This window comes from Dryobates pubescens, chromosome 34, assembly GCF_014839835.1.
Source record: "Dryobates pubescens isolate bDryPub1 chromosome 34, bDryPub1.pri, whole genome shotgun sequence".
NCBI lineage: Eukaryota > Metazoa > Chordata > Aves > Piciformes > Picidae > Dryobates > Dryobates pubescens.
The window spans coordinates 138,500-158,724 of NC_071645.1; the positions used below are offsets into that span (position 1 = coordinate 138,500).

The following is a 20,225-nucleotide window of genomic DNA, read 5'->3' on the forward strand; positions in this document are numbered from 1 at the left end:
CAGCACATTATCAAGCCCCTGCCAGGATGCCCAAACTGACTGCTGCCCACACCTCCCTTGCCATGGGGCTTTCCTGCCTTTGGTCTGCAAAATGAAATCAAGTCTTCCTTGCAAACCAGTCAAGGACCACAAAGGAACCATCTGTGGCCATGACACCAGCCTTCCCTGGGAAGAACTAGGACCAGACCCCCAGAAACTCCTGACACCTTCTGCCTGGGATGCAGAAGACACTGGACTACAGGGTGAGAAGGATCAGCCTCATCCAGTCACGCTTTTATCGATAAAGATGTCTGGAGTACCCAGAAGCTGGGTCCCAAGCTATCTCCAAGTCTCTGGGACTTGTTCATTCCCAGTGCATCTCCGAACACTAGCCCCAAGCTGAGACCTCTGCAAGACCCTTGTGGGCAAAGCCCTCATTACTCTTATGAATATGATTAACTAGGTCCAGTTAACTATACTGGAATTAATGATGTGATTTACAGTTAGGTGGAGCCGTCTCTACACAAAGCATTTCCCCAGTGGCTCACTCCAGTCCCAGATGAACTCCCAGCAGAGGCCCCAGGAATGGAAGAGCACAGACAAACTGGGATGAAGGGAACGAGCCCAGGGCTGCAAAATGCATTTTAGGAGCAAGTCTCTGCCTTGCCTATCCACATAGGTACAGAGCAGGGATCTGGTGGCAGCTCCAGCATTATAATCCACACACCTGGCACACAGACTCATCCTGCATTGCCCTGGAAAGGCAAAGGTCCAGTGAGAAGATGGAAGAGGCTATGCTACTGCTACAGAGTAGCCTAAGGTGGCCTAAAACCATCTTTTTCACTGTCCCCATGCTTTAGTTCTGGCCATTCCTACACAGGCTTCTGGCTACAGTGCACTCTTCTCCACTCAGACACTGGCACAGATCCTGTCCCCCAGCCTCGCAAGTCCCTGCTGTGCCTCCATCTTCCTCAGGCTGCATCTCAAGGTCTCGATCTCACTTCTGTATTGATGGTACCACAAAGCCTTTACTCAAGGAAAGGGGAAAAAGTCTATCCAGGAGAGGCCCCAAGTTTGTGCCCAGCTTTGCAGCCAGCCAGGGAAGAATGAGCTCCCTCATTCTGTGCTTGCTGGAGTTGGAGCAGGGAAGCTGCCAGCAGAAGGCAGCTGCAAAAAGCCTGTGCTACCTCCACCACCTCTGCAGCTGCCTCAGCAGCCTGTCAGCAAGATTGACCGAGATAGAATCAGAAGTGCCCAGTGTGGCTTCTCTATTCCTCCAGCTGCAGACAGAAGAAACCAGAAAGTGCAAAGACAACACCTGAAGCAATGCAACCAGGCCAGCCTCAGCCTCCTTCTCAGAGTCCTCATGCCAGAGCTTAGCCCTGGGCCCTCTCTGTATGCTGGGATTTTGCTGTGCTGCCATCACAGAATCACAGAATGTTAGGGGCTGGAAGGGACCTCGAGAGATCATCTAGCCCAATCCTCCTGCCAGAGCAGGATCACCTAGAGCAGATCACACAGGAACTCATCCAGGCGGGTCCTAAAGGCAAAATGCCGCCTGCGGTGGAGTACTGGAAGAGAATTGAATCAAACTGAACTGTTGTCTTCTCAAATGGAAGTACACTGCTGCAGCCACAGCACAGCTGACACACCATCATCTAACCAAGACAAACTCCTGACAGGGTTCCAGGATCACAAAGATCCTGAGGCTCAGGATCCTGGATGCCTTGCTATTCCTGCAACATCAGATGCTCTCATAATGCCTGTATGGCAACAGGCACACCACCACTCTCCTTCCCTCCTTGTGACTCCAGGGCACTCAGAACATCAGCCTCATTCTCACACCACCTCAAATACTCACTGCAGCCCAGGGAAAGTCATCCCAGATCTGCTGCATGGTGCACAAAGTCCTGATACTGCCAAGATACTTGCACAGACATAAGCTGAAGTCCTACCACAACTGCCTTGCCTTGGGCAGCCTCTGATACATGCCATAGCTCTATTTGGGCTGCACTTTGCACAGGGCCCCAAAGAGACACTTGCTTTGCTGCCTCTTGGTTTGCTGTCTTCTAGAGCAGCCCCTGGTGAGCAACAAGCTAAGCAAAGGCTCAGGTTTACTGGCACTGGAGCTAGAAGGGAGCTTCTGTGCCTGCCACCTCGCAGAGGCAGGAGAGCTGGAGCCCGGTGAGGCTGGGCAGCTGCTGGCAGGGCAGACCACCCAGCCTGCTACCAGCAAGCCTGCGGGGTGTGAAGGGTTAAACCACTTAGCGAGGCCACCAGCGTGATAAATGCAGCTATCGACTGAGCCGCGCCTCCCACTGCCACCCGGGGCTCGGGCTGGCTGGGGAGCGGGAAAGTGGCAGCGGGCGGGCGGTGGGTGGGGAGGACTCTTATCCTGATACGGCGCCTTCCTCCCCAGTGCGGGTTTGGAAAATCTGAGCAGGCAGGGCTGGCTCTGGAGCCGCAGCGCCTCGGTGACACAAAGCCAGCAGAACCCCGGCCGAGAGGACGGGTGGGCAGCCGGGCTCCGGGCAGGAAGGCGGCGGTAGCCCCGCAGAAGCGAGGTCTCCCGTTCCTGACCGGCCGCGCACGCAGCAGCAGGCCCAGCGGAGAATTTCGGGTCGGCGCAAACGGGCGAGCTGCGCTGGCTGCTGCTGCGGCCGCCTACCTCACATCCCCGGCCACCCTCCGCGCTGCCAGCCTGCCCCGCTCTGCTCCCTGCCTGCCACAGCGGACCCCCGGAGCAGCCTCGGCACGTACAGCATGTGCCGTGCACATGTCACAGACACGCAAATCCTCGTGCCTGTGTGCCAGTGATGGGTGCCAGAGGTGGTGCCAGGGCAGACATGGCGTGCAAGCACTCACAAGCATGTGCAACCACGAGCGGCAGGAACAGTGCAAGGCACACGGGTGCCAGTCCCACATCTATTCTGCTGGCAGAACACCGGTAACAAGAATCATGGAAGGTGCCAGAAGAGCTTTTCCTGTCCTTGCTGTTACAGTTCTACAGCAAGGCAGAACTAGAACCCAAGTAGTCCCTCCCTTTTATCCCTGCCTCCATCTCCAGAGGACTCCTGGAAGCTTGCTACTACAGGCACTTGAGCCCTGTGTAAAGCAGAGATCAGGAGACTTTTCAAGGAGGTCACAACCCTGACACAACATTAAATTTTATTCAACATCTTTATTACTACTTGGGGTCACTCAAAATCATTGCTCTGTAAATGGGCTCATAACAGGGGAAGTTAGCAAGCTGCTGCCTTGCACCATCTGCCAGCATGACAAGGACTCCTGTTGCTGGTAGTCTGGACTAGGGCATGCTACCCCTGTGCCCACACATGCAGTCCCCATTTCTGAGACTGTCACGCGCACCCTGATGTGCACAACACCTCAGCCACACAGCTCTCTAGTTGCAGGAAAAGCTTTTCCTCTAGCATCTCAGCAGCAGACCTGTTTTGCAGAAGCAGGGCACAGACCCTTGCACAGAGCCAAACTCACCTGCATCAACACGCAGATGCCTGGCTAGACTCTTCTGCCCTGAGTGCTCCAGGGCAGGTGACTGTCTGAGTAAAGCCACAGGCTCTACTTGTGTGTTCACGCTCAGCTCCTGTTTCTGCCTCCTTGGTTTTCACTCATCCCTCGCTCATCCGCACCTCAGGTTCCCAAAACATGTCCGCGTTTACACAACTCTGATGGTACTTTCCAGCCAGAGGTGCCAAGCACCTCAGCCAACCACCACATGAACTTTATGAAATTCGGGACAAAGAGAAGGTCCTCCTTGCCAGGACCACCCCATCCCTGCCCAACTATTTACGTTTTGTTTCTTCTCGTGGTCCGGAATTCTCCACCTCCCTTCGTGCTCTCCAAAAACAAGCCCTCTGCATCCACCCCTACGGACAGGGAGGCACCGCCAAAGTCATCCTGCCTTCTCCACCGCAAGGCGAGCCCTGTGCTGGAGGCTGGCTGCTTCTGCTTGCTCGTCTTCCTCTCTCCAAAGTCTCTGTCATTAAACATTCCTGCTACTGCCCGCCGAGGGCAGACAGCTACGGAGGAACGCGCGCAGACAGCCAGTTCCCTCCAGCCTCGGGAGCACTCACGCATCCCTTGGCTGCGTGGGCAGCAGGACCAGGACAGGGGAAGGGAGAAAGTCCCTTCCCGCTGAAAGCGACTATTTCTCACGCACAGGCTGGCCTGAGGCCACCTCCGACCCGAGGCCTGGGACACACGGGCTTGCGCAGGAGCATGCCGGGGTCTTCTGCCTGCCGCCGGCGCGGGGATGCCCAGGGTTCCGGCACAGAACTGGGCCGCGACTCCGCTCCCTCCGCGGCCGGAGGCAGCCGCAGCGCAAAGCAGCGAGCTGTGGATCCGGCCGGCCCGCGGAGGACCGGAGGGGCGGGGCGGGAGCGGGCGGGGCCGGCTCTGGCGGCCAGCGGCACCCCCTGGCGGGAGCGGGCGGCACAACCTCCTACGGGAAGAGCCCGCGGGGGCAGGCTGGCAGCCTGGGAAGCCACAGCCGCAGGCAAACGCGGCCCGCCGGCCGCGGGTGCCCCATCCCGCGATGCTGGGATACAGGTGGGAGAATGGGGTTGTTCTCATCGCACCCAGGATCTCCCCTTGCACACGCGATGCTAAGATTCAGCTGCAGAGCCGAGCCGAGCAGCTCTGGAAAACATATCATTGCCAGATCGTATTTACTCCATTTTCTCTCTCAGACGGCGTGAAGGAGATGCAGCTACCTCCAGGGCTGTGCATGACAGAATAGCAGCATGTGCGTGGCAGAAGGGGATGTTTTAATTAAGAGGAAAAGGAGAAAATGTGGCTCCAGTGAAAAATGCTAAAATGGAGCTTTAATATCCAGGCACACAAGTGAGGAGATGGATTTCCACAGCCTGCAAATACATCCTCATCCCTGTGCTGGAATATGAATTGCTAAACAAACACTCTATCTCCACTAGCTCAGTGCCTCACAGCATTACAGGCACTAAATTACACCATCCTGCACACCAAGAACCAGGCATCAGAGTCCTCTCCTGGGTGGAAGGCAGCACAGGATTGCTGTGTGTCTGACAGCAAAGGCCAGCAGAGCCAGAACACCAAACACAGGGGTTGGCCTGGCCACACCTCATGATGTCAGCCTGGTACTGATGTACCACCTCAGGAACCAGGTTTAGATGGGGAGAGATGGAGGGCAGCTGCCAAAGTCTAGCTGGCTCTCTACCAGTGTGACTAGACAGGGTAAGGAAGAGTAGGGGCCAGCATAGTGAGGCTGAAGCAGACCAGCTGCTGGCCCCACTGCATGTGATCTGCATAATGGAAAACCTTCTTAAGGAGAGGCTTGGAAATCTCTCCCCACTGCCGCTGCTCCTTCCTCTTTCAAATACTCTCCCAGTTTGAGCAAATATGCTGTACTTGACAAAACCAAGGCACAGCTACTTCAGGAACAAAGAAGATAACTAATTACCATCTGTTAAGATATGGTATTGCAATTGTTTGCCATTTTCTGTGCACTCCCTTAATCTACCAGACTGAAGCACAATTTTCTTGGTCAAAGCACAAGGCAGCAAAAATGTGAACAAACCTGGAGCAGCATCTCTGGCCTTACTGCCTCTCAACCACAAAGCAGTCACACCACCAGCCCTGTCTTTGCAAAAACAGGCAAGAAAACTCCTCAGCCATCACAAAGAGCACAGTATGGACCAGACTCATGCTGGCTATTCAGGCCACAAGAGACAAGAGGGGACTTGGGATGAGCTGGCGGACTCAGAGACAGTAGGTGTCCAGGACTTACTTTCATAGCTGTGGGATGCAGAATAGACCAACCTAAAGACCACATAAGCTGAATAACTTCACCCAGTCTCTAACAATCTTACCATATTTCCTCAATTCTGCCCTCTAACCACTGCCTTCATCCCTCTGATGAGAGGCCTTATAAGCTTCCTCATCCTGTGACAGCCACATCTCCATGTACAAGCTGGAAATGGGAAGAGACAGGATGAAAGGGGAAAAGGAGTTGTTCTAGAAGCCAATGAAATGCAACTGTGAACATAGTTCCCATGGTAACAGCAGGATCCAGGGGAAGAAAAGGGAATGTAAATCGGATTACCAAGAGGATGAACAGGGAGGGAGGAATGAACCAGTTGCACCCGCCACCCCAGCCAGGCTGCTCAAACACCACCTGCACTGTGTGCCTAAGTCCTCACCTTAATGCCTGCCTAGAGAGCTCCTTGTGCAGCAGTTCGCTCTGCTCTAGAGTCTCTCATCGAGACCAGGTCCCCACAGCACAACAGGGCTCATGGAGGTCACTGAGGAAGTCCTGCTGCCACCACTCCCAGCCCAGAAACTTTCTCCCAAGTGTAGCGATCCTTAGCATTGATACAATATATTGCTTTCACTCTCTGACATCTTAACCATATATGAGGAGGCGGCTCAAAAATGCCCTGAACATTAAAAAGTCAGGGAAGTAACTCACAAGATCCAAGATTTATGCTCCTCCACCCACAGGGGAAACGGAGTACTCCCCTGTGGCATTCTAGCAAGGACTCGCACCTAGCAGAGCGAATGCCATGAAATCAAGGTGGCTGTCAATAAAGTCTGGAGAAACACTGCATGTTGCATCAGATAGATTTAAACTAGCACATTCAACAGCAGCAGAGCCTGTTCAGGCAGGATTCCCAAGCTTGGAAACAGTCTTCCCAGTCTGAGAAAGGACTACAGCATCTCGGCTGCTCTCCAGCTTGGGCACGGCTTAGGCTGCTTGCTGCACACTCTCTCTGCCGGTGCTTCCCAGCCTGGAAAGGGTTAAGCTTCAAAAGCACCTCCTGGGGTTTCACTACTTCTTTTCTGCTCTGTTTTATTTCCTCAAAGACAGATCAGCTGCCTGGATCTGGCTTGACCTCCCAGCAGAGCCCACAGCCTCTGCAGCACAGATTGTCTGTGTATGGGGCGGGGGGACACACACACACACACACACAGGAGGGACAGAGATTTGCTGTGCTGGAGCCCTACTGGAGACTGTCATGAATATTTCATGACAGGGAGATGATGCTTCAGCAGCATCATGCAGATGGGGATCTGCACTGTGCTGTCAGGGACACAAAGGACAGACCCCCAGGTCAGCACCCTCCACTCCCAGGGAGCCCACGGATAAGTCCCCCAAGGGTAAAGGGCCCTCCTCTGCCCATGTTTTCTCTGCAGAGCCTGCAAGATGAGGAGCTACAGGTGGTGTCTGCAGCTCCTGCACAAGCCTGCCGCTCTCTACCTGGCAGCAATATCCCAGGACAGAGCTGCAGGTTGACCCTATTTGGGGAGGGGCCAAGGAACAGCTCTATCAGTCCCTGGGACATCCCTAGTACCATAACACTGTCAAAACATCGTGCCAGCCCCAGAATAAAAGGTGTCACCAGATGTCCATTTGTAACTGGAGCCCAGATTTCAGGAAAGGCAAAACATCCAATCTGGGACCAGCAAAGACTTTCCTAGGGAGCTGGACCTCATTTGGCACAAACTGTAGCAAAATCCTTTGATTCAGGCACTCAATACAACTCCATCCATTCTGAAGGAGAGCAAGGTTTGAGATCCGTGTTTGGACTCTTTAAAATCTGTAGAGCAGGTCCTGTCCACCAGTCTCTGAAAGTTGGCATAAAAGGAGCCTCCAAAGCCCGTGTAGAGGGCAGAAATAAAACAGACTGAACAGCATGATGCAGGACCACCTAGAGCAGGGCTAAGCTCATCTCTGAAACTCTCAGGCAGGATCTAGCAGCAAAATTACCAGGAGTATAGCACCAAAATGTATTCCTATTGGCACTCCTGCATGGAAGAAACAACCAGCGGTCCTGGCTCAAGTCTCCCAAAATTCAGCCATGCAGCAGTGATGGCCACAGGAAGAAGGAGCAAGATTTCAGCAAGGGGAGCTTGTGGAGGACCATGGCTCTGGAATTTGAGACAACGCTGCTACACTTGTCTTGGACCTGAATTTGAGTGGGAAGCGTTTGTTACTGCCAATACATTTCTCCTCACATGCAACTCTTCCACACGAGGTTGAACCGTTAGGTGTTGACAGTGCATCTGTTAAGATTGGCTCTAGAAACCAACATGTTCTTGAAAATAAAGAAGAAAACATGCTGTGCTTGCCCTTCATCTTCCCAGCCATCCAGCTCCTAGTACTATGGAGAAAGGCCATGTGGAGCCACCCACATGCACACGGATGGCCCAAAAGTGAAAGGGCAGCATGATAGTGTCAGGCTTGTTTCTACTGACAATGTAAAGGTTGAAGGAAAGGTCCTGAAGAAGTTCTGGGAGCAGGGCTCTTCCCAACATTTCAGCATCTTCTTCCTGTTTTCTTTCTACTAATGCATTTCTGTCCTACCTCCAGAGCGATTACTTTGAACTTAGAGCAAATACTGAGCCTGCTGCTTCAGAAAGATCCTGTGCCCAGCACATAGCATCAGGATCACCGCAGACTACAAGCACTGCAAGAGGACCCTGCAGACAGAGGAAGCTGATCTTCCTCCAAGGTCACCAAATCTTTTCTTCAGAGGAAGAAAAAGACTAAAAGGACAATGCAGCCTCCCTGCTTGACTCCCTTTAATTACTAACCATCTGGTTTTGAGAAGAGCTGTTAACCAATGTAGAGCATTTGGCAAGCTTCCTCAGTTGCTGCTCTCCTAATTTGAGTTCTTGGAGATGCTTTAAGCCCTGAGGTGCCAAAAGGGAATGGAAAGCAAAAGAGAGAGTTCACAGGTGAAGCCAGAGAGCAAGGATGTAGTATGACCAAGCAGACAGAGAGAGACATTCCCCCATTCCACTTCCAGGTCAGGGAGCAAATTGAAAATGACCATCTGATAGCCCTGAAAGCTCCTCCCCAGCCATGCAGGAGGAACTGCAATATCTCAAGCCTTGTATTTCAAAAAAGTCAATACAAATCCTCAACGTGTTCCAGAAGGTGGGCTGCCCCGTTCAGCATCCTGACCAGATTCCAACTTAGCCACAGACTTTTATCTTCCCAAATTCCCTCCCACACTTTAATTGCTTCTTTGTCCCAACCACATGTGATAACACTGTGTGCCTGCTATTGCCTCTGCTGCTCCAGCAGTTTTCATCCATCAGCATAGATAATCTTACAACCCAGTCCATCGTGCAGTGTGGACAACGGCCGCGATACTCATTCCACCTCTGTCCTGGGCTCTGCCGAGCAGCACACTGCTCGAATCGAGGGCTGCTGTCCTACCCCGAGACAGCTGTGGGTGCAAGAGGCGCGGTCTGCCCCCTTTGGGACGGAGCGAGGAGGCACGTTGACCGTTCTGCTCTGCAGCCTGCCGCCTAACCAGTCTGCTCTGCAGGTAGCCAAGCTGCCTTGCTCTCCGAGCCACAGTCCTCTCAGGCACACTGCCAGCATGAGCCCCGTTTTGCTCTTTTCAGAGAGGCAGCAGCACTGGTAGCAAAGCTGGGCGGCAGGAGCCCGGCTGCAGCATTTTTGTGAGCGCTGCCTCCCCCATTAACATTCAGCACATGGCTCAAGCAGGTTTTAGAATATTCCTTCCTGACTCTGGGACCTAGCGCCCGAGTCAGAGGTTTGCATGTTTACTTCCCCTGATCCCTGAAAGCCCTGCAAAACATGGCAAAGTGTTTTGAACAGCCCCCTTAAAAACAAAAAAAAGTGCAAAGACAACCTTCTCCTCACTCTTGTGAAGAAGCAGTCACCCTCTATTCCTTCAAACAGCACCATGCCCACCTCCCTCTTTTCTCACAAACCCATTCAGATTTTGCAGTACACAGCTCAGGCACCTTCTCACATCCACTTCTTTTCAGAGGATGATGCTCTAGGGACTGAAACCCCTCATGCAGGGAGCAGAAAGGCACCCAGGCAGGCCAGAGAGAAATACATGGCATCAGGCCTGAGCCTTCTCACTGTGAGTCTCTCAACTCAGTCCATTTACACCAAGGAACCAAAAGGTTGCATGCTCCATTCTTATTTTTGGTTTCCCAGCTTTGGGCTGGAGAAAACAAAGATTTCCCTTTATGCTATATGCTCAGCTCCAAGCCACAGAAACTTCTTTGCAATACTTGCATCTTCCATGCTTCTCCTCCACAGTTTTTCTTCCATGTCTAGTAGCATTATGCAAAACTCCAGACTGCCAATGCCAATGAGACTTCAGGCAGAAATCCATCTCTTTCTCCCCTCCAGCTCATAATTACCATGTGGACTTTAATTACATTTCCCATTTCATGACAAAATACATCTTGCACCTGTTCCATCTTCCCAAGTTACCTTGTCCCACCTAGCCTCTGGTCACTCATTCCTCAGAGAGCTGCATGCCCTGGTCCTGTGCCAACGGCAAGGGATGGAAGCACTGCTAACAGGTTGGCACAACATGTTGCCAGGCCTGGATAGTTCCTGCAGGCTTTGGCTGCAACAAGAGACTTCACGATTCAAGGGTGGACATAGAAACTAAAACAGTTCAGGGAGGTACTAGGAATTTTCTTGTGTGCTACCTTCCTGATGAAGAAGTTCTACCCTCAGTAGTTACACAAGGTGCAGCAAACACTGCGAGCAAGCTTTGCAGTACCACTCAGCTGGTTTGCAGACCTCTACAGAAAAAAAGTATAACAAAGGGAGATCTTTCTAACAAACCTCCCAATTCTCACTGATCCAGCCACTAGAAAAGACATCACCACAGCAGCAACTTCCCAAAAGAAAATGAAAATGGGAATTCTTCCCTATCCAGTCAGATGAGAGCAGGCAAGAAGCAGATAAAATTTACTCAAGCATGGGCCTTGGTGCAGTCAGGTTTTCTTGAAGGTCGAGTGTTTGTCTAGAGGCAACTCAGACTGCTACTCTCCTCCTCCCGAGTCTGGGAACCTTACTCGGATGCGCTCTGGCACGGCAGGTAGACGCAGTCCAGCACAACATCGACCTTGGATTTGCAAACTCAAAATCAGAATTGCCTCTCAAACTGATTTTTTTAAATCTGAATATGCACAATTCACCAGTCAGCTGGTGGCTTTGTCCACTTACAGAGAGGTGAGAAATTACATTTTCCTTGGTTGTTACTTCACACCTCAGCCTTTCAGTGCTCCTTGAGGACAGTGTTCAGCCGTCCCATCAGCAAGCAGTAAGGTGATGATGGAGTGAATAGTGAGCTACGCAATGTTTGCTTCAGTTTCCAGACAGACCCAAGACATCAAGCTGGCCACCTCTTCCACTGCTGAGCTCTGATGAATTAGCAATACCTCACAGAGCAGACATGACACAGGGCTCTTGGGACAGAGACAATAACATAAAGGCAGCATAGAGGTGATTGTGAGACAAAGGAGGTACACAAATGGCCCAGAAAGTCTACAAGGCAAGGACTGCATGGTCCAAACACACAGCTAGGCAGACCATGCCTGACTTGGAGGGAAAGAATTGCTCCTGGCAAAGCTCCATACACAGGCAGTAAGCGTGCAACGAGCACAGAGTCTGAGTCTCTGCTGCTCGCAGAAACCTGTACCCCTTCTCATGGTCCAACAAGGCAAGGAAGCCAAGTAACCGCTCAAGAAAGAAAGTGTAGATAAGTGTGGCAGAAGGGAGACAATGTCCCTTTAAATGTGACTAAAATGTTGTCAATGGATCTGCCATGGCAGAGGAGTTAATCCCCCCCCAGCCCCTCTCAGCCACTGTGATGGGATAATTAGATGCGAGGGCTCAGCACAGATGATGCTCCAGTTGCTTAGCAACTAATGGTTACCATAGAAACAGCAAAGCACAGCCTTCGGAGCAGTAAGTGAGCAGTGCAGCAGGGCAGGGAAAGATGCCTTAAACTCCTGCACTGATCCTCTCCTCCAGATTCACTTTGAGGCTTTGAGGTATTAGGGGAATGAGAAGGGGGTGTCTTAAAGATACAACATCCCTGTTTTAAGTGGCCATAAAAAGAAAAGTTGGGTTGTTTTTTTCAGTCTGAACTTCCAATGACACTTTCCTTCTGACCTCAGCAGTCCTCCACTAGAAAGATGTGTGAGGCTACATCACAGAGACTGGTCTGATGCAAAGGCTTGTGCCCTCAACACATGGAGTCATCCTGCTACAGGCAGCTGAATGTGATTCCAGCACCACTTCTCACACCCAGAAGCTGAAAGATGATCACACACATTAATGTATTTAGATTTTCAGTATTGCCTCATAAAAAGCCATGTACGGGCATCCAGCCTGGCCCTAAACCAGCAGGCAAGAGGGATTCTCCTCTTAATTCTGCAGCTCCACAACACATACAAATGTGACACTGGCTATAACACGAGGACTCTCACCAGAATAGCAGAGATCAGATTTATTAACCTTAGCTCCAGTCTGTCATCTGCTACTTCCTTCAACACAACTGATTCCTACTGCTTTAGTAACACTGCTCCCTGCACTGAGTCAGCATCCCACTGTTTCTGAGCATGGCAGCCATGACCTGCATCACTTCTCACGCACTGGCTGTGCAGCTGCCCTGCTGCAAGCCATGATGCTGTCATCTCCTGAGCTGTGCAAAGACAAGCTCTGTTTGTATTTGATAACAGAGCTCTGGACATGGTGTTACCTAGGGCGGTTGATTCAGTACTAGGTGGTCTTTATTCCCCTCACATGATGCAGGGGTGTTCTCTATCACTACCTGCTTGAAAGTGACAGCCTGATGTTTAAGACTTTGCATGTCTCAATCCCTGATGGCACAGGAGGAAGTCTGGAAACCTACATCACCAAGACAAACCATACTCTCCTACCCTCCCCTCACCCAGCACCACACTTACTTATAATAAGAAGAATTCCTTGCAGAGACAGTGAGCAGAGCATGCCTCGGGCACTGGCCATAGCACAGACGACCACCGGTTTTCTACTTCCCACTTGGGTGGAGAATGGCAGCCTGTGCTCTGCTCTGCTGTGTGCCACCTCTTCTCGGAAGCAAGTATGCAAAATGGAGAATAGGGCAGACCCCTCCCTTGGGCAGCAGCTGAGCCAGGAGGTGGCACAAACTGCTGGCTATGGGCAGCCAGGCTAGCCTCTGGGACCCCCATGTGTGCTGGTCAAAGTGACCGACTCCAGCTCACTCTGTGCTCCCTCCTCCTCTTGCTGTAAGCATTGCCTGACCCTCTCTGCAAACCTGGGGTTGCCTGCTGGGACATCTGGGAGGGATGAAGACTAATTTAGCCACAAGTAAGGTCTCCTCCCAGAAGCCCTGTCCTGATCCACCTAGCACTTCAGGAAGGTACTGGAACAGAGTTGCCAAAAAAGTTGTGGAGCACTTCAGACTCTGTCACCTCTGGTTTTCAAAGGGGGAAATCAAAGGGAAGTGCGGCGCTTTGTTCTGCAGGGGAGCAGCACGAAAGGTGAGCGGCAGCAAGCCCGGCAGAACCAGTCGCTTCAATCTTCCGCCAGCTCACCTTTGAAGTGGTTTTCAAAATCAGGGAGGAGGGGCAGAGACCCAAGTTCAGCTCTTTTACTGCAGCTTCACAGAATTTGAGGATGTGAGGGGTAAGAGGCCACCTTTCCCCCCCCAGAAAATAGTGTATCTGTTCAGAGAGAATAGAATACAGCTAATGAAAAAGGCTGTAATGCTCATCAAGTACATCTGTTGTGTTCTCACATCCTGAGGAGATCATGACCAGCGGCACCTGTGGCAACATCTACCTGCAGCACTGACACAGACATTCGGGCATTCCGACACAGTCCCGGGCCAGTGCCGACACATCAGCCACCCCTCACCAGGAACAGCCTTCTCGCCACCTTGTACTCTCTCTTCCCTGCCTATCTGTACTTTTCCCCTTTAAAAGAAAGGATTGGTTTTAACCCCAGCCCATGTAGATCCTGTGTAGACTCTGTGTAGATTACACTCGTAGCATCAGCCACTTGCCATGACACGGGGAGCCGAAGCAATGCCAGCACAGCGGGAGTGGCACTGTGAGAGGACAAGCCGGACACCTACTGTACACCATGCACTGGAAAGATGGGGGAAAGTACCAACTACTTAACTGGAAACTAATTTCTGTTCTACTACAGGGAAATAAATTTTAAATAAATATATAAAACCCACGGCTGATCAGCATAACCAGTATCCACAAGCCCAGAGTCCCTGCCAAGTCCACTGAGCTTGACTCCACACAAAAATCATCAGCTGGGCAAAGCCAAGACAGAAACAATACTCCTATATCACCACAGACAAGCAGATGTCACAATGTGCAAATTCAAAACTTCCAGAATCTGTGGAACACAAGGGACACTTGAGCCAGTCTTGAGTAGCAACTCTGAGTTGGAAGCCAAGTTATAGAGCTCCCCTGCCTTTCAGGGAAAGGGAAGTTTGGATCCAACATCTTTCAGAAACAGGAGCAAATCTAGTTTCTCTGGCTTGCTGAGGTGACCTCACACAGTACATCCACAGGAGACCATAAGCCGAGCTGAAGACATCTACCTACACCCTACATGCATGAGCATGGCATTCAAAAGCCAGACACCCTGAGAAGCAGTTGAACACACCTGCGGTTACATCCCACATCTGAAGTTATCTTTTCTTTTGATTTGTAAGTGAATCTTAATCTAAAATGCCAGGAGATTGGAATCAGCAAGGAAAGAGAACTGCACTTGCCCCCTGAACTCAGCCCACACGCCAAAGCTTGCCTGTAGTTCTTGCAGTCGCAAAGCCTGTAGGAGCAGGTGAGTCTGGTGTTCAGCAAACCTGTCCCATCAATTAGCTAAATAATGCTTACCTGAAAAGGGCTGTCTTTGGAGAATCCAGGCGTCCTGAGCCAAGACACCCCCAGCTTGTCACTTCTCTATGTTTTCTGTGCCATTCACGATGCAGAGATGCGGGCTGCTTTGGCCTTCTGCATGCGTCAGCAGGTTCTCTTCTAACTTCTGTTTCACCTTCCAAAGCTAAAGGAGGACCCACACATGAGATGGTTTTAGGATACAAGCGTAAGCTTCTAGTTAAGCCATAAAGCATAAGGAATCAGCAATCTTCGAATTTTATTTGCCACAAATTGTATCTAGCAGCACGATCAAGACTCCTCCCCCCTAAGAAAGGAAGGGCAGCAAGGGGTCGGAGCTCGGGGTTATGGTGCTTTGACCAGAACACAGCACACAAACCCACAGGACAGGGATTCAACAAAATTAGGGCCTTTTAGCTTTTTCCTTAGATGTAAGGTCTGTGGCTGTGCCTGAACATCTCTGAAACATCCCCCTTTAAATCCAGCACTCGTGTTTCCAGCTTTGCTAGCTTCATTGCAGGGACTGGGCAGACCACAGGGCTCCTTTCCCTGCTCTAACCACTTGTGTTACGGCAGTGCTTCAAACCTCTGCCAGTAAGAAGCAGACGTTATCACAGAGGGGAATGTTCTCCATCCTGCGAAGGCAGGAAACGTTAACAAGCTCTCTACACCTTCTTTCTGGGGGGAGGGCTTCTCTGGGTGGAGCAGTGCATTACAGGATATCCTATCCCGCCCCTTCCCGTGCGACTTACCAGCTTCACAGACCGGCAGTGCAGTCGCCTTTGAGAAGACAGAAGCCCGAGGGAAGATGGGAGAAAAGCACGTCTGCTTTGCTGCAGGCAGCTGCTGCAGGCAGCTGCTGCCGGCAGCCCTGGCGGGTCTGCAGCTGTTTCTCATCTCCCCTAGCCCTCCGCGGCAGGTCGGGGCAGCGGCTCGGCCCCGGCCACAGCCACAGGTGAGTTTGGCGCCAAACGCCGGCTCACGCGGCCCCTTGTGGCCGAGCCGCGCGCGCAGCGCCCGCTGCGGCCCCGCCAGGCTGCCCCGGAGCGGCACCGGCGTCCTGCCCCCGGCCCCGGGCGCGCCTCTGCCCTTTACTCACATCGGTGCTCACAGGCTGTGCCGCTCACTTTCCAAAAGCCACACCTGGCTGAAGAGCCGGCAGGCCGAGACGCGCCGTCGGCGTGCCAGGTCCGGCTGTCAGGGCTGCTCTCGCCCCCGGCATGCTCACCTCCTCCTAAGTTCTTAACGTAACTGCATCCAGCCGAGCACTCTCCTGCGAGTTTATTGGTGAGGTACTGAAGGGTAGGTGGGTAGGTGAGGCATCAGTCGAGGGTGCAGGTGGATAATCACAGGCTTAATGAATTACCATGCCTCAGCTGATGCATACAGCCCCGTGTGAGAGTTTCACTCCAGGCAGAAAGGGGAAAGCGACTGTGTGGTGCGGCTGGTCAAGCAATATGTGGTAAATTATTAATCTATAGTAGCTGGATTGTTTGCAACACATCCCAAGTCAAATACCAGGCTCCAGTTTCAGGAAGAGGAAAAGGTTTTGATTGGGGCACTCTTGGACTTTCTTAGGAAAGCAGCCAAGGAGCAGGCTCTGCTCACACCTGAGGGATCTGACAGCGAGCACGTCTTCATCTGTGCTGCTGGCTGGACTTTGTCACACCAGGGGCAAGAAGTTACACGACAGTAGTCTTTTGCATCTAGCAAAACCAAAGCTGTGCTGACTTGATATTTGTGGAATGCCAAGAACTACGCAAACTTTCACACAGTGCAAACTATCATGCCTGCTTTCATTGAAGAGGCAAAACCAAGCATGCCAGACCCTCTCTGCCCTTTGAAGGTTATCTTTTCAAGGAAAGTTTGGTTTTATGTCTGACTTGGTTTTCAACAGCCTGTCTCAAAAGATGCAAACATGCGAAGGGTGAGCATAGTGAGGGCAAACAGCGCAGGAACGTTTGGCACGGCGCAAGCTTGCAGTGCAAGCCTGCCATGGGGAAAAGCACCTTACCCTTTCATTGCACAGAAGCCACCCAAAAATCTCAAAGCCAGACCTTTGGTGCAAGTGTCATGGAATTAATTTTTAAACTGAGATGCTCCCAGCATCGTGACACTGACATTATGGTGCAATCTTCTCTAGCAAGTGCCAAAACCAGCCTCTTTCTTTCTGTCTCCCAGCTATGGGCTGGCAGCAAGCCCCTGATGTACATCTCTGCTATGAGCACAACCTGCATCTTCTACAAAATGGTCAACATATGTAGCGATTCTGAAATCTAATTGCCTGCTGGTACTAATCCAAGGCAGGGGTTGTGTCTGGAAGTTACAAGCAATTCCTAATCAAAGGAATTTCCAGTCTTAAAATCCACTACTTCCAGGAAAGGAGGGTGAGGGAGCTCCCCAGTAACTGCAAATGCAGCCCTCACAGATCCATCCTGTTTCCAGAGACATTTGGTTTCTCAGACCTGTGAAATCCACTGCAGACCATAGGTGAGGCTGTGATTGTATCAGAAATAGGGGAAAAAAAATAAGTTAGCCTAATGAACAGAGGAATGGCTCATTTACTGAGGCTCTAGCAAAGTAAATGGGCGGAAAGTAGACCCTATGAGGTCTACCTACCTCACTGTCAATCAGCATGCTTACTCCACCAGTACAGACCATTTCCTCACTGGAAGGAGCTGTAATAGGTATTTAAGAGCATGAAACAGAGCCCAGCCTGTCACCCACCTGTGTGATACCCTTTCTGAAAAATAAACAGGAAATCAAGTCTCTCAGCACACAGATATACCACAAGCTGGTGGGATTCTTTGTGCCACCCTCACAGATCCCGCTGTGCTCAGCACCTGCAGATTCCTTTGCCATACAAAGAAAATGGACTTGAGTTTCCAAAACAAGTCATTCTGGGAGAGCCTGCACTTCCGAAACGGCCTTCAGGACTGGGAGATGGCAAAGGAGCTCAAACTCCCCATCACTACTGAAGACGTTCTGCAAGGTAAGATCCTCAGGGATATTGACTGACTTGGTTTCCTTGTAAGAAGATTCCTATCTCCAAAACTCAGGTGAAAATAGTAAAATCTGGTGAATAGTAAGTGCCAGTCTTAGAAATTAACAAAAGGCCCATTTTATACACCTTTAAATACCACCAGCTCCAATTAGAAGCAGCTGCAGTGACTGCAGCTTACAGAAAATGAGACTAATGCAAAAATGAGAAGCTTATCACAGTGCCTCCAGGCTCCCCATGTCTTACCAGCTCCTGAGGAGATCCCATGCCATCACATGCTGAAGCGGCATGCTGACCCTGTGGCACGAGTGCTTGGTGCCATGGACAGTACCCGGTGCCAGGGGTAGGGTTAGGACCTGGCATTACCTACAGAGGCTGGCGGCGTTTCAGGGAACAGCTTGGGAACAAGGCTTTGCTTTTGCCAGCCAGAACATCTGTGTGCAGACTGGAATTTTTCTGAGTTTATTGAGAAAAAGTTGAAGCCTGTCTTGCAAGGACAGGGAGACCATTACAGAGCTGTGCCTGCACAGGTGCTTCCCTCTGAACGCAGCCGTTTAGGTAGATAACACTGGGAAAGGAGGACTGAGAGGAGTAATTTACACCCTTTTTGGCTTTGTAGGAGCAAGAGAAAGCAAAATTTCAGAGCTGATTACCATTGTCCAGGCTGGCAGCAGCAGTACAGGGCCCTGCAGCAGTGCACACGGTCTACAAAACAGGACATAAAACACTGCTTAGGGGGATGAGAAGGCAAATAGGGACCTTTGCCTTGGAATTTGTGTTGCATTCAAACTTCCCCAGACTGTCTCTGGACAGCAGGACCTGGAAATGGTCCTCAGGTCAGACTACTAGGATGATGTTTCTCTCTCTCTCCTTAGAACCCAATGTTCAACCCCATCTGTGGATATGGGTAAACCCCAGCCTGGTCTGTCCCATCCATGGGAGCCCTGGAGTAGACCTGAACAGCTCTGACAGCCCAGTGGCCTCAGTTGCTGGTGCCACAGAAACCTCTTCTCTGAACACATCTCGGGACTACACCGACCTGGACTGCTCAGAGAAGGAAGTGCTGTCATCCCCCAGTGAGGCTGGCAAGGTAAAAGGGAAACTGCTCAGGTTGGTGCTCAGCAATCTTGCAAGAAGAAAGAAGCTGGCTCAGCAGCTCCACAAGCGGTTGCCTCCCGCTTCAGCAGGGCTCAGGCAGTACACAGAGCCTGTCTGATGAACAGGCTGAGAGTACAAAGTGCAGGGACAGAGGCTGAAGTTTGACATGTAGAAGCTTTCTATATGCACACTGCCAGACCCACCCTCCCCTAGAACAAAGCAGCTTACCTCTGCCCCTCATTTCCACCCAGGGCTAATATATACATGTCCTTTTTCTCCTTTTTCTCACCAGCTTACTGAGGACAAAGATATTTCATTCATGGAGATCTCAGTTCCTCAGGAGATGCTGGAAATTCCTGAACTCAAGGCAGTGCTGATGCCTTGGAAACCAGCGGTCCTCAGACCTCAGAGTACCAAAATCAAGGGGGGCTGGTGCCATCCTCCCCTAAATTACTCCATCCTCATCACCCTTGCCCTGTGCAACAGCACAAGTGGCAGTCTGACTGTACAGCAGATCTACCAGTTCACACGGTACCTGCTCTTCTCCCAGTTCCTAGGGCAGAATGAGGGGAAGAGGGATAATGAGGGGAACACGAATCTCTGATCTTCTACTTGGAAGTGGGGATGTGGCAGCCAGGCCCCATGTTCAGGTCTTAGCTCTGCCTTTGGCTCGGGATGCCACTGAGAAAACTTCCCCTCTTTTTCAACGCCCAAACCCCTGATTCCCGAGAGCCAGCATTTTAGTTTTGTCTTACACTCCCCAGAAGAAACATCCATTCTTGGGGCAGGGAAGGCCATCTCCTTCCCTTGCTCCAGTGTGATGTATTCTGTAATTTACCACAGCTTCTAAGTGCTTCAGCTCAGGAAGACTCTCTCCTCTCCACAGGCAGCACTTCCCCTTTTTTCAAACGGCCCCAGAGAGCTGGAAAAACACAGTCTGGCACAACCTGTGCTTCAGCAGCTGCTTCGAGAAACTCACCGGCGGCGTGAGCGGCGAGGGAAGCCGCAAGGCCTGCCTGTGGGGGCTGACTCCGGAAGGACACAGAAGGTTTCAGGAGGAAGTACAGGCCCTGCCCAAAGAGACACTTGACTTGGTGTGCCAAAGCATGAGTGAACCAGGTATGTCTCAGAGAGCAGGAACCCTGCGAAGGGCAGAGCGAGTTGAACTTGTCAAAATTGCCATGGTGGGAGGGATACAGATGGGCACCCAAGCCAGCAAGCAGTCACAGCACTGCAGGACACAGGGTCTAGGACACAACACCAGACACTTGGGAGATCCCTGTGGAGCAACCCCCGCAATCAGGACTCGACACCAGACTGGCTAAGAACCTGTCTTTAGTGAAACCAACATAGCAAGAGCCAAACCAGGCCCCATTAAAACAGAGGCTTCACCTCGGGATCACATTTTCAGCAATGCCCATCAGACTTTCACAGGTAA

The 20,225-nt window shown here is 51.5% G+C and overlaps 1 protein-coding gene across 2 annotated transcripts in view; it reads right to left on the minus strand.

Annotated features, from left to right (window-relative positions):
- Positions 1-14,871, minus strand: part of BCL9L (BCL9 like) — a 64,576-nt gene extending 49,705 nt beyond the window's left edge. Inside the window, exon 1 of one of the 2 annotated variants that reach the window (XM_054175978.1) lies at positions 14,689-14,871. The gene's annotated coding sequence lies outside the window, so the exon portion shown is untranslated. The remainder of the gene's footprint in view (positions 1-14,688) is intronic. The other variant, XM_054175977.1, reaches the window with a different exon arrangement.
- Positions 14,872-20,225: the final 5,354 nt, after the last annotated feature.